Source organism: Molothrus aeneus, chromosome 5 (assembly GCF_037042795.1).
Source record: "Molothrus aeneus isolate 106 chromosome 5, BPBGC_Maene_1.0, whole genome shotgun sequence".
Lineage (NCBI taxonomy): Eukaryota > Metazoa > Chordata > Aves > Passeriformes > Icteridae > Molothrus > Molothrus aeneus.
Window position 1 is genome coordinate 22,200,367 of NC_089650.1, and position 15,307 is coordinate 22,215,673.

General features: G+C 43.1%; 1 protein-coding gene across 2 annotated transcripts in view; it reads left to right on the forward strand.

The window, feature by feature from the left end:
* GRIN2B (glutamate ionotropic receptor NMDA type subunit 2B) overlaps positions 1–15,307 on the forward strand; it is a 205,589-nt gene that overhangs the window by 71,305 nt on the left and 118,977 nt on the right. The window lies entirely within an intron of this gene.

Here is a 15,307-nt window from a genome sequence, read left to right on the forward strand (position 1 = left end):
TACTGTAATTTCCTCTGTGTATAATTCTGTGTATAATTCCAGTTATTCCAATTAAAGCAAAGTGGAGCCAGAAAAGTATCTGGTTGGTAGAGAGAGGGAAGCACACATTTTACAGGAGGAGAGTAAGAGAGTCTAGCTTACCTAACCTGGCAAAACGCAGTCTGAGAAAACAGAAAACGCTGCTTTCCACTAAAACAAGTGAGGCGAAAATACCCCTGGCAGCAATAGTGCTCTTCAAGGTAAAGAGCTACTGGTGAAGATATTGTCTGGCTAGGAAAGGGCTTCAGCAGAAAGTCATCAGGACAGCAACTTTCAAATCACGTGGGAAAGTGAGAGAAATTACTTCCTTCCAGTGAGAGCATTATTGGTTCCTGAAAAGAGTAATATGGAAAAACTCTCTGGGACATCCCTCCCAGACTGCTGTTTCTTAATGATATCAAACCCCATGTAGGCACTCTGCTCTTCGGATTTAAAAGGACCTTAATTCAGTTTAGTTCAATTTTCTTCTAAGGGTTGCTTTAATTTGGAAGAACTGTGTCCATTCAAGGCTAATGTGATTTAATGAATTCATGCTAAACTCACAACTTAAGTTAATTTGGATTAATTTTCCCAACCATTTCTCATTAGACAACCCTTTAGATGTTGTAGAAATGGCAAAGAAATCTTGAGCAGTCCTGCTTGTGATTCAGTTCTAAACTGGAAAGTAGATTTTCTGACTGCAGAAGGCCTGAAGAAACATCTGGCCATGTCCTGCCTCCCCCTGGAGGAGAGGTGCTGAGGAGGGTGCAAGCTCCCAGGCCCAGTGTCCCGACTGTTCCCTGGTGTTTTCCCTTCCTGCTGTGGGGGCCAAGCAGAGCAGCCTGGTGATACCCTTGTTTGGAGAGAGTGTTAGTGCTGTCCCATGGGAAGGTGTGCTCTGTGGGACCACTGGCTCTGAAAGGTGGAGTTGGGTGTGCTTTGTGAGTAGCATTTGGCATAGATTGAAGGGAGTGTGGGCTGTTTGGCTGCGTGCTACCTGCACATAGAAAAAAAAAAAAATCTTGTTTTAATTCCCTGAACTGCATTCCACTGCTTATGCTTGCCGGCTTCTAGGAAAGAAAACGCGTTTATTTCCCTGTAATGCTGTTCTAAGGGGTTTACAGCTCAGCTGCGATGGGAGGTGTTATTTCTGTCACTATTAGTTGGCACATCTTTATTTGCCTCTTTCTGGCTGGCACATCGTGGGTGGGAAGTGTGTGAGCCCTAATCTGTCGGGCTTTGGAAGGTGCACGAAGGGTCACTGCCCGCAGCCCCGGCCGTGCATTGAGCGGCGTCGGGCACGGAGCGCGGCCGCTGCGGGAAGGGACCGCGCTGCCGTGGCTCTGCACGTTGCCATGGAAACAAAGCTGGATCCTTAATCGGGATGCGAGTGGATGCGAGCCCACCGTCTGCTGGCCTTTTGGCCTCACCTCCTGCTGCCCCAGTGCCAGCGTGGTTGTGACTGTCCTGTGCCGAGTGGGTGGGAGGGGAGCTGGTGTGGAGGGAGCCTCTGGGGCTGAGCGTGCAGGAGAAGGGTCCAAGGAGAGAGGTTAAAGTTGTTCCCTGGGTCCTGGGAGTGGAAAACACCTCTGCTGAGGTGCTGGGTGCAAAGGGAGTCTGAGGAGCAGGCAGCAAGGGTAAGTTTGTCATGGCAGCTGTGGTGGGAAGCCCTGTGAGATATTGGGGTGCCTAGACACTGCAGGAAGGGGGTAGGTCTTGAGAAGGTCATTGCTACATGGCATCGTGTGTGGACCTTCAGATAGCACCCAACAGGCTACCTTGAAGAATGGTACAATTGTATCATAACAAATTTAGCTCAGGGACTATACTGACACCACTCTGCAGCTTCAAGGACCCAAGGTAATACTTCTGCAAGCTGTTGCTCTGCCTTACAGCACACAACTGGGTCTTTCTAGGTTGTTCAGGTTAGCTCTGGCATTTCTGAGGTAGGGATGTGGCATTATGCAATACAGACATGGTTTTGAGAGGTCTGAAAATGTGAAGAGGCTGTTGCTGGGGAATTAAAGCAATTGCATAGTGCCCTTAGAACAAGCTTATGCAAAAATGGGTGAGCAAAGAGATCTCACTTAATGTATTCCCTCTGCACCGTGAGGAGTGCAAAGAAAAATTTGCTAAATGAAAATCTTTTCAGTTGTAATACCTAGCTCAATCAATACCTAGAAGAGGGCATTTCAGGGAAACCCAGAAGCTGTCGCAAAAGCTCTTGACACCTCAAGAGACAATAATCTGCCTTTTGAGTCTGTAAAGACTGCAAGTTAACTGATAAACTCTGAGGAGGTTTGCTGGAAGCTGTAGGATGGAAGATGTTGCCCACTTGCAGTCCTGAAAAATCCCCTACCAAGATTCACCATCAATGGTGATATGTCCATATCCCAGCAGGAAGGATTATGATCAGCCTGCTTAAAGTCCTCCTGACACTTCTGTCTGAAATGCTGCTCATGTTAACTTTAGACTGTAAACTTGCACAGCATCACAGTACCCTGTTAAAATGCTGCTGTCAGAGTTCCCAGAGAACAGAGAACTTTCTTTGTCCAAGTACAAGATACACAACTGACCTTGTGCAAGGAAGAAAACTGCTCTGAGAAGGACTGAGTCCAAGACTGGGAGGGCTTGTATGATTAATTTCTGTTGAAATAGACATGCTGGTGCTTATGGAGTGAAATGAAAATCTCCTGGGGACCCAACAATTGATGCATAGCAATGAAACACACAAATTACCAATGGGCTGTGCAGCCCCTCCCTAACCCTCAAAGATAGCTGAAGGGGAATGCATGACCCTTGATTTAGCATCCTCAGCACTTTATATAGGAATGGAATATGTACATTGTAAAGCATGAAAATATGTAAAAATATTGCTTACTTTTTCTTCCTTGGATATCCTAGAGTTACAGTATAAAGAGAGATTTAGTAGGAAGGCCAGTGAGGAAAGGGCATGTTTTTCCTCTGATGAATAGAGAGGTTTGTCCATAGCCTAGTGCAGAATGCACAGGGAGCCTGACCATATTTTCACTTCCATTTAGAGAGTATGATAGCACTATGAAGATAGTGGGATTAGCCTGAGGAGCAAAAGCACAGAGATCTACTGTCAGCCCTTAGAAGCTGCTGGGTGACATAACAGGAGCAGTTGGACACCAAATGAGCTGTAGAACGCTGGCTTGATGTTTTCCATGCAGTGTGCTTCATTCACTGAGGTTGCCCAGTCTGCAAGGCTGCATGCCTTGGAGAGCACCAACACCAAGATAATAAATGTACATTGTTCTTCAACTCTGCTCCTTCTACACTTAGCACACAGAAGAGGAGAATGTCCTCTGAGATAAAGGGTTGCACAGCTACTGCTGCAGGCTCCTACGCAGTGCAGACAAATGGCTAGTGTAGGAATGTACACATCCTGAAGGCACTGAGATAATGAAAAGGTTGAGCTCCTTGCACTAGCCACCACTGTTGAAGGAAAATTTTTCATCTCGGTGCTTCTCAGGAGGAGATATTCAGAAGTTTTATATAAAAAAAGAGAAAAAAACATTTCCTACAAGCAAAAAAAAAAAAAAAAAAAAAAAAAAAAATTGAAGCTAGATGACCAGAGTGATGTCTTTGTATCAGCTTTCAGAATTGCTTAGCAGCACCCTGAAATAAACCTTCCTGTGGCTAAACCCTTCCCACAAATGTTCCCTCTTATGACCTACCTAAAGAAAAGACAATGTGGTGCTGTTTGCAGGGGTCTCAGGGTGAGGGATGAGATGAGAATCTTACTTCATGTTTCAGAAGGCTGATTTATTATTTTATGATATATATTAAATTAAAAGAAAATTATACATTAAAACTAAACTAAAGAAAGAGGAAGGATTTCATCAGAAGGGTAGAAAAGAATGATAATAAATTCTTGTGACTGATCAGTCTTAACACAGCTCGACCTGTGATTGGTCATTAAGTAAAAATAACTCACATGGACCAATCAAAGATGCACCTGTTGCATTTCACAGCAGCAGATAATTATTGTTTTTCTTTTCCTTTGAGGCTTCTCAGGAGAAAAAGTTCTGGCAAAAGGATTTTTCAGAAAATATATCTGTTACAAGACATTTTGATTTCTTTTCATTTTTGGTTTTGTTTTTTTTTTAAAAACTCAGATTTTCTTGATGTATATTATTTACATGACTACTTGCCTCCATGGAAGGTGAGTCCTGAAGGACTGTATTTTGTCAGAAGGAATAAGGTCTGTTAAAACTATATCTTGAGTGTTTTCACCCATTATTTGAAGGCATCTATTTTCCTCTGGGCTGTGGCCAGGACTGTGTAGTGAGGCAGCCTGTGTAAACCCTGGCTTCTCCCTGAGAACACAAACCAGAGGCTTAATTAGCTCTGAGTGCATGTGTGGTGATGCAGACACTGCTCTTCAGTAAGTCTGGGCTGCACCATCACCTGATTTCATAGGGATCATTGTCAGATGCCAATTCAGGTGCTGCCAGCCTGCATTGGAGTGCAGCTGCCATACTGGAGATCAGATGCTTTGCCTGTTTTGAGACATCCTGCAAGTGATTGCCTTTGTACACATGGACATGTGTATGTCTGTATAGACACACACGTGTGTGCAGTGAGAAACCAGGAGTGCAGGAAGACAGAGGATGACTTGGAGTGATACAAAGTGGAAGGAAAGACAAAACACCACAGCCTATGGTTCTTCCCTTGCAGCCAGTGCAGTGCTGGACAGGACCTTTTGTTTTCTCCCCTCATATGGTCATTTGTTTATCTTCTGTCACAGGCCCAGGCCAGGCAGTGTTCAGACTGAATAGTTCATTTCTCCCCTGCTTGCTGTAGCCCCTGCTGATGCTCCCATCTCCTTCCCACTCCTCCATTGTGCAGAGCATGTGCTTAAGAAAGAGGACAGACAAGGAGATGCAGGAAAACAAGATGCACCAGCTTTGCCTTTGAGTCAAAGAGCTATTTCTATACCTAACACATCTCACTCTGGCTTTTATTCTCTTAGATGCTTTTGTTACTCTTATTATTAATGACCAGCAGAGGCAAATTCTCTTGCTGCTCTATCATTCCCTTTCTCTGCTGTGTCGATCCTCGACAGAAATCTCAGTGCCTCATGTGCGTTTGTGATCTTGAAAAAGATATGGCAGTTCAGTCTCAGCCTCGGGTTTTGTTTAAAAAAGTACAAAGCCTAATATAGATAGAAAAATTTGAATTCAAGTACAAAAAGTATCTTATTTATTATGCTGCTGCTTTCAAGTTATGTCAAGGGCATATGGAATATATAGATATATATTAATGTGCAGGCAAGTATAGAAAGAACCTGAATTCAATTATGTGTGCTTCGGCACAGAGTTGAGCTGACTGGAAATGGGCTTCTTGACTTTCATCGTCCAAGCAAAATAATAAACAAAACTGAAACTTGTATTACCCTCTTTGCAAAGTCAGAGAGTCCAATTCCCACTTTCAGATCCTCTTCATCGAATCCAGAGGAGTGTAAATGTTCATGTGCTTAGATTATGGAAGTGGATATAATGGTCCTTACAGCACCAATCACTGTTACAACTGTAAATTCTAAGTACTTCAGGAATAGTGGGGATGATTTCAGACTCTAGCTCTACAAGTCTCCTGTGGTCTCCAGTCTTTTACCAAGAACAATTTCCAATTCCTCGGAGTTCAGAAATGGCTGTTCCATTGATAGGGAGTTTGCCACAATTTGTGCCTCAGTCTCATAACAACAAGAGCCGTGAAAAACAGATATTAATCATCAGGGCAAAGAAAAGAAATGGAAGAGCTATGATCCCAAACAAAAATAATAGAAAAAAAATAATGCAGCAGCTGTGGATTTGGCAGAAGATGCTGCATATGTTTGGATGGACATCTGTGCATGCAGGAGACTTCATGTATTTGTGAGTAGTTTTATCTGCAAAGCTGTAGAAAACCTCCTATTGAGTTTTCAAGACTTAATAGATGGAAGCTCAAGAAGATTTGAGAAGGGAGCTTCTTTCCTGTCTAAAATCTGTGTAAATAACTCCATTGGTCTCAGAGTTTCCATTGGGGATGAGGACAATCAATAATCATTTAAAACTTTGTGAATCAATTCGATAAGCAAGACAGACATGATAGCAGCTTCCCAACAGGGGCACTTCTCACTGGTTGATCAGGAAGAAGAGCTGGGCAGAGAAGGTAGGTGCAGTTTTCATTCATCCTGGAACACAAGAGGTAACTAACTATGGCCAAAGCAAGCGCTAATGGGGATTGGGTCCTCAAGCATATTGGAATCCTTGTTGTTTCAGCCAAGGACTCTCACAGCACACTTCAGTGATACAGTAGCTTTCCAAAGCAGGGACTTAACCCAGAGGCCTGGTCCAATGGGTCAGGAATCCATCTTCTCCTCAGACTTGGAGAGTCCCCAGCTAGATCTAATACCAGAAAAAGGGTCACCAGGATGGTGCAGGCTGGGATTTGAACTAGTTAGCTCTCCTGATTTGGCAGCTCCACAGGACACGAGCTGGAGCTTCCACACAGTGCTGATGAACAGATGCCTTAGGGCCAGTGCATGGTTTCTGTGCCTCCTGTTGCCTGGTGCAGACATACACATTCTGTGCTAATGAGGCAGCTGCTTGCCAGCAGCATGTCCAAACAAAAAATGGACCAGGGTACTGTTTCTTCATTTTGTGGCCAGATTATTTCATCCTGTTCTGAAAGTGTAAGGCAGGGGGTAAAATCCCTCTTAAAATAAAACCACACAGAGCTGCCTTCTTGCCTGGTATACAGAACAATGATTTGGCATTCCTCCTGTTCCAGCCCTTGCTGTAAAACACAGGTTGAAGTGAGCTGAGTCAGGTTTGGGAGAGCTCAAGGCAACAAGGAATTGTACTCTGAGCAAGCAGCACCCCCTTTCCAAAGTGATGGAATCTGATCTGGAAGGTGCGGTGGAGGGAATTGTGGATACTCACTGTCCCAGAAAGCTGTGAGTGTGAAATGGTGAATGCTCACTCCCAGGCTCGGGAGGAGAAGAGTGGGCTCCCTTCTTTTCCTCAGTCCTGCTCCCCTTCCCGAGCATCTCTGCAGTCCCGGCAGGCTGTCGGGGGATGAGCCCCGCGCTGTGATTTGGGGTAGTGACGCCCAGCCCCAGTCTTCGCAGCTCCTATGCCGTGCCGGGCCGTGCCGGGCCGTGCCACAGCGCTGGCGGGCGGTGCGGTGCCTCCCGGCGGGATGCCGGCGGTCGGGAGCTTGCGGCCACAGCGGCATTTCGTGTGCGCTGCTGTCAAGGGAACCTGGCTGCCGAGCTGGGACCGGGGCGTGGGGCAGGACCGGTGCCAACTCCCCTCTCTCTCTCTCTCTCTCTCTCTCTGTCTGTCTCTCTCCCCCTCTCTCTCTCTCATTTTTTCTTTTTTTCTTCTTTTTTTTTTTTATTTATTTTTCCTTTGGGACATATTCAGAATATCAATTATGATTCTCTTAGAGAAGTGGCAGCCAGGTATGAGGTAATGGGAAATCTGTGTAATTTAGTCAAACTTCAGCTCTTGGTTTTGTCCACGTGCTAGAGAGCTCTCCTGGTTTAAGTGAGTGGGTTTTTTTCCTTCAAGTGACAGAATTACCCATTTACTGCTGTTCAGGATGGATGAGGCTGAAGCCTTTTATTGCTCCTTGCCTTAAGGAAAGCAGAGGGCACATCTGCACAGACTTTGCATGCAGCTGCTCACTCATGTGTACTCTAAGGCAAGCCAACCCTGATCCAAAGGGTATGAAAGTTATATCCATGTGTTAAAAATTATCTAAACTCTTTAATAATACCAGCCTGTGAGAAAAGATTAAATCATGGCACAATATTACTTTAAACTGTCTGCCTTACTTCAGCTGTCCATCTTTGAGCATAGGCACAGCCAAATTCACTATGCCCATAAAGGATGACTAGACCTTGGTGTCATTAGGACTGCAGGTGCCATCTCTTAGGACAGAGAAAACAACTAACAGCTTAGCCTGCAGAAGGTTAATAATTTAATTAAATAAGCAAGGCAAAATTTGGGAGATAGGGGGTATCACTACTTTATGAGAGAAGCGGAATAGAGGCACTTAACAGACACACTCTGACCTGTCCTCAGCTGGACCATAGTGAGAAGAGATCTTAAGCTCGTGAGAGGCTCAGGGGGCATTGGATGCAATGCTGAACTTCCAGGACTTATGTAAATTGACTCTGTGAACCTTTGGAGCTTCAGCTCATATGAAGGTTTGCTCATAATAAGAGACCAAAGGTATACTTTATGAAATGGGAGAGCAGTTAATTTAGAAATGATAAAAAGAAATAGTATTTCACCCAGGATAGTTGATTTGAGAAATTTATTCAATGACATCTTGCCAAATACTGTGACTGGACTTTTTTTAAAGTGCTGGATAGTTTTATGTCTGCTCTTGATTAATAAGGCTATACCAAATGACATCCCATTCAGCTTACAGTCAAAATTCAGTCCTTAGTCAGGAGGGTAAGACAGCCAGAAAAGAAGAGCCAGGCAAATGCCATGATGTAATCAGATGGATGAGTAATGGGGCAGTCTGACATTCATTTGTTTTGGGCTGGCAGTGTCAAGATATTAAGCCAGCCTGGTGGGCTTCTCTGAGTTGGGACAGGGAAACTGGTCCTGGGCTGCCCTAATTGCCCCCATGGAATAATGTCACCTGGGCTGTGGGCTCTGCTCAGTGCAGCCAGTGCTCTAATCTGTCCATGTGCTTTCATCTAACAGGGAAATACACACCTACAGAGGTGAAAATGGAAATGTAACAATCCTGGTGGGAAACTGTTTATCCTGGCAGCTTGCTAACTGCTGTTTCTCCTCTGTGGAAAAATGCTGGTATCCATGCATGATGCTTTAAGAAGCTGGTATAACATACCAGCATATATTAGCCTGCTTTTACCAGTCATTGTTTATAAAAGTCACAAATTTTTCACCCTCTCTGCAGCCAAACAACTGAATTTCTCTGAATTGTATATGTCAGACAATGGCTCTGGTATGATTGACTCTTTCATCTTTTTTTATTAACTGCATGTGGTAAAGAGTGGAACAACACCAAGATCAAGATTATAGAATCTAGGTTATCTTGTGTTTCCTCTGTTGCAAAGTCTTTTGAACAAATTTCTGCAGACCCTTCAGTAGAAAGTGGAAATCACTTAGCTGTTTTCAGCCCTTGAGTCATCTTTAATTGGAGACCTTTTTGTCGCAGCTCTCAGGAGCTCCTTGGTGCTGGAGCACTTGGACTGTTGCCCCTGGGTTAGGGCTCTGCAGCAGACCTGTTTCCACTGCTACAGAGAGATTAAAGTCCAATCCATGACTGGGATCTGTGTTTGTGATGAAACTTTTATGTGTAGGTAATGTCATTATACATGTGAATTTAGTATATTTGTTATCATTTACCAGGGTAACAATTGAACTGTGCTAGCAGTTCTATATTCTTCATTGCAATTAGTAGCCATCAGAGATTGTGGCTTCCAGAGAAGACCTAGAGAGTCAACAGCCATTCTCCTAATTAATTTATCACAGTGTATCTTGTCTTTCTATCAGTGGTGACATTGGACTGGGTCTCTTGCTATCTCTCACCACCAATTCCTGTAACCATCAACTCTGAGCTATATATCCTTCTGTCAAGTAAGTCTAGTGTGTTCAGTAATTATTGCAAGAACAAGGGGGGGAACTGATAAATGATATGGTTATTTAAACCACATTTGTTCATCTAAGGAATTTGAACTTCCCACTGATAGCACATTCCCAGGGCAGCTTGGAGGATTTTCACTAAGAATGATCCACTCCTCAGTGAATCAGAACGTGGGAAAAGGATTGCAGGAGGTCATGTGCTATGCAAATCAAAATCTTTAGTAACCCAGGGAACCTATTTCAGTAAAACAGGAAAGTTTTGAAATCTTATCAAATAGTATAAATTAGGCAGAGTCATTAGGAGATGACACAATTCAACGTGCTCCAACTTTACATTGAGAAGGTTTTGCTATGAATGTATTTGTGGAAGTGTGAGTGTGTATATGTGTGTGAGAAGCAGCCAGTTCTACCAGGAGGACATAATATTAGGTCTGTAGTGTCACTGTGTTCTCATAGTCCCTACTGTGAGCATTCAAGAAAGGACTCACACAGCATGATACAACATGCAATATAAAAGCCAGAGTTATATTGTATTGAGTTGTTGAAAACTAAATAAAAAAAATTAAATTTGGAGAGAAAAAACCAAACAGACAGAGGAATCCTGACTGTAGGCTAGCCTGAGGCAGTAATGGATTTGTGGTAAGATAAACAGAAGTAAACGAACACTTAAGCAACAAAGATCCTGATTTCCTGTCAGATATGTTATAACAAACGGGACTCAGACATACAGGAAACTAAATTATAAGGCGTTGAACTGTAGTGGCATTTTCCATCATGAGCAGTAAAACTCCCAGTGAATCAAGTATCCCACCAGGACTGTGACGAATAGGTACACAGCAGTGTCTCAGTTTTGAAGAAAAGAAATACATAGGTAGGCAAATGAAAGCCTGTGTTTTCCCAGAAGTTATTTGGTGCTTGCTCACTCCTTTTTGCCCCCTCCACATTGTGTGGTAGACAGGACTGAAATCTAAACAACACCCCTGTGTGGTTTGGCTGTTGGTCATAGAGTGATTTTGCAAATCAAGACTGTACTAAAGACACATGAACAGCTTTTCTTCTAAATCAGGAAATGAGAGGAGGGCTTTGGAAAGTGATAGTGGCCTGAGTCATTAGGATCTGTTAGGATCCCCTCTGTGAGCTGGAGAGGAAGGGCAGACCCCAGTTTGGCTGCACAGGAAGCCTAATGAAGCAGCAAATGGGGTTAAATATATCAGATGTTCCCAAAAGCCTAATAAAAAGGGGCTACTAGCTTAGCAGTACAAATTGTTTTGTCCTGCACCTGTGTGGAGATAGCAGAGTAGGGCATTTTGCAATGACATGGTATATTTCTCAAAATCCTGGAAGCAAACGTGTTCTAGACTTGCTCCTTACTCGAATTCCTTGTGCACAATTTGACACATCTTGCCTTTGTGGGGTCTGGCACTTTGAAGCTAAAGGAGCTTGCCACCCCTAGCAAAAATGTGTTCATGGACCAGCCACCAGTGTGTGGAGCACAGAACCAGATTCCATTCAGGTGGGCTGCACAGAGGGAACATAGCATGCTGATCTCCTCACTCACTGCCAGGTCAGCAGTCAATACCATGGCTCAGTGCAAGGCTGGCCAGCTCCTCAGCATGAGCGGACCCCTGCAACTTTTTGGGGATCTTGCATTCCCCTGCTTTGAGGGTGTTCCCCAGTCTGGCCCATGCTGAGAAGCAGTTTTGCTCTGGATTGTAAGATCCTGTTTTTAAGGCAGTAATTGTATTTGCTCGTCTGGGGAATCTAGAGTGTCTTTTAGGAAGGAACTTGTGAGAAAAGCTCCCTGAAGACCTCTCCTGCCACATCTGAGGTAAATGGATCATTAAATGGCAGTGATTGGTTTCAAATGGTGCAGCTGGAGGAGGGCTCCTGGGAGAGTCACCTGCAGCCTTGCCAAGGGCTCACATCTTCACTGAGGTGTGGGTCAGACCTGGCCTATCTGCAAGTCTGAAGAACTTAGAAGTGTTGGTGATAGTCCTCTAATCCCTGTCCTACCTCTGAAAACTGTCTTCCATCCACCTAGGAACTCACTAGCCACCAGTCTGCAAGAGGAGGCTTTATGGTGAGTGTGTTTGTACCTTCACTGTGTGCAATCCAGCCTTCTTATTGGAAGGGTTAAATGTGCAGGAGGAGGAGGCAATACTTGTCCCAGCATTGGTAAACTCAGAGCAGATTTTCTGTGGGAAGCCATCTGTCAACTGGGGAGTGGGGCTGTGTCAATTGATCAGCTCCACCTCCAGCTCAGCTCTGCAAACTACAGATCCCTGACCTTGTAGGGTGACAGTGGGGGAGTACTGGGATCTCTGGAAGCTTTGAGATCCTGTAATGGAGCCTCTGCTCTTTCAGACTGTGTGAGGGACACCCTGCAGCATCTTGCTGTCTCTTGAATCAGGTAGTGATGGAAAGCCTGAGCTTGCAGGTGAAAGGGCTGTAGGAGGAAGACAAGCTTTTTCCTATAGCCAGGGGATTATTGTATTTCAGCTGGATGATGTGCAATGTAAGGGACTTCTGATTAAAACTTGACCTATCCCTGTCCCAAAGTTAAAACTGTCTCCCAGTGGCAATACTGAACCATATTTTGGCTGTTTCAAGGTAGAATAGGAAGGTGGAAAATGTGAAATTTCTTCAGGAAAAAATAGGAACTTATAACGTTCTGCAAAAACTGTAATGTCTGGAAGGGTAAAATACTCCTTTTTGGCTTTAGACTGGAATAAAGCAATAATGATTCTGTAGAGTATTTGTGTGTAAAAGTGATTAAACCACCATAGATCTGTCTCCTAATTAAAAAACCTTCACTGTAGCACTACAGTGAGGTCAAATTCATACTCTGATAGCCCCACTGTTCTGAATCAGTTCAGCTCCTTCTCTTTTTCCTTGACTTTTCATCAGGCATGCCCAAAAACAAGGTGGGGAAGCAAATTGAGGCTTTTGGACAATTTTTTTAGTTTGCTTTTTGTCCCCCTCAAAAGGTAGTGACTGAGATTTCTATCCAACTCTATCAGCAACTCTCCTGATTTATTGCAAGAGGGACACTTTCTTCTCTACTGTTGTCTGTCCTTCCTTCTTCACCCCTCTCTGAGTGCTGAGTTGGTCAGGGAAGGAAGAGCATTTGGCTAGCCCAACTATTAGGGTGATTAAGTGCCAAGAGCCATCTTGGCAAAACAAAATCTTGACTGGCTTGCACCTCCTTAATGCTCTCATTTTGAATATAAGTTGCCTCTTCTTGCAGCTTCTGTAATAGAAGTGCCAGCAGTTGCTCAAGAGCAATTATTGCATGTGCAGCCAAGTGGCTTGTGCTTGATGTAAAGTGGGGTGCTTCCATTTCTCAGTGGAGGGGAATTGTTTCACTGGGTTGTGATAAAGCTGTCTATTTGGTGTATTGATTTTTGATGTTCATACACTCTTTTTAGTGGGGAGCTCTGAATTTTCTCCCTGAGTCTTTTGGGGCTGAATTCCCTCCGACAGTTAGGCGGTGCACTCGTGTGGAACGAACTGTCAGCAGGCATTTTAGCTTGACCCTGTTTAAATCACTGGGAGGGCATTACCTCCTGCACCTTGTTATCCTGCCTACTAACTCCTGAGAGTGTGTGTACGTAGCCTTGAAATAGCAGTGGATTTACCACCTAGTGTCCCCTATTTGTCACCAAAGAAAGCAACCAGACAAGACTTCCAGATGCTGTGTGTCAAATGTTCCTGTAATTCAATAACCAGGCCCTTGGACTCTCTGCTAGTAATGGTGAAAAATTGCAGTCAGTTCAGAGGCTCTTATGCATAAGTGTAGAAAGGCTCTTGTTGAGCTTAATATAAAAATAAATACTAGTCATTGGTGTAGCTGTCTTGTCTTTTCATGTTGTGGTGAGGCTGAGTCTTCACACTCTAGCATTCAGTTTGAGAAAGCTACAAGTGGCTTTCAAAGGCACTGTGCAATGAAGGGTGTTTTGTTGGAGATGCTTGTTCAGGATTTTTTCCAATTCTGGCACATGCTGTGACAATGGTTTGATTTTTTTTTTCCTCTGTCTTTTCTAATTTTCTGCATAAGCTTCAAAGACATAAAGTATATTTTTATTAGAAGAGTAGGTTCTTTTGCTGAGCACAGTTCAGAGAGAAGGGGGTGAATTCCAGTGATAAAAAATATGAGATATTTTCCATATATTGAGCAGCTCCAATTCCTGCTCCTGTTTTGTTGTTTTCTTTTTTTTTTAAACTTGTCTTCAGTTTGTTGCTGTCATCTTTTCCTTTTTCTTTTTGCATACATTTATTTTTCTACTAAGCAAAGAGCAGCCCAAAATGAATTTTCACATGTAGATGGTGAGCTATATGGAGGAAGCAAACAGAGTTTAATGACCAAACCTCGTAAGAGAGGCATTTTGTATAGGATGTGACCCATGGGGAGCTCAGGAAAGAGAAACAAGCAGCTTAAGGCTGGGTATGGGATCAGGACTTTATTTATTTATTTATTTTTCCTGGAGTTGCTGAGCTATAGCATATTTTGTCAATATAGGAAATGGCTATAGATAATCAAAACCATGACTAAAGGATGAATGGATGATTGATTAACTACATCCCTGCCAAGAAACAGCTTTACCTGCCAGGCTGTAGGAGACTCAATTTGGTAGAGAGCTGTTCAAAATGTGACTATCTTGAGGTAATGTCTTGAGGCACAATCAGTTTTCCAGGTCTCAAACTCCTGAGTGAATCTTTCTGTACCTCTGGTCCGGTTTTCCAAGCTTATTAAAAGAAGGTTGGGCTGTTCTCATTCCTTAAAGCAGTGTTTGGGTTTGGAGAACTTTGTTATTATGATGGGAATCTCTACACAAAGAGATATAATTTAATTATGGTGGTTTATTTTTTTAATTTTTTCTTTTATGATCTAATCCTACTCTATAGAAGTCAGGAGGAGTTTGAAATTGCTTTTAAAAGATAGAAGATATATCCCTAAGAGAGCATTTTGGCAACTACTTTTTTCTATTCCTTTCCTTCATGGATTGGGCAAAAGCAGAGATTTGCATTTTTCTGGATGTCATAAATTGAGAGCCTGATATCTGATGAAATCCCAGGACAGAAGAAGAGATTTACACTATGCCATTGGAGAGCTGAGATCTGTATAAAACTCCTTGGAGTCTTCAAGGTTGTAAAGTGGTACAAGTTCTAATTTTTGCAAAGATTAACTTAGTATGGTAGAAGGATATGAGAGCAATACCAAGAGATCTACTGAGCTGATATTTCTCTAAAACATGGTGTCAACAAAGCTCATCATAGTTTAGAAATCTCTGTTTTATTTTAATGTATTTTATGTTATTCTGAGACTGAGTCTTCACAGTTGTACTGAGAAGAACTGTACAGAACTCTGTGCTGCTGCTTGCTTTGAGAGGAGCTAGCAGTAGAGATTGTCAGAGCTATTTGTATCCAGTGATTTTGTCTACTCTATTTGTACTTTAGTCTGGATACTTAAACCAGAGTGACTGTCCCAAACTCAGTATCAAAGTGACTGTCCCAAAAATCCATATCAAAACTGCCATGATCCTGTTTATGCTACATATAAGGTTATGATAATCCTGCGATTAAAGCTCTTAATTTCATGAAATATTTTGTACATATTCTGTTTTTCTGTCCTCACTTGTGTACCACTT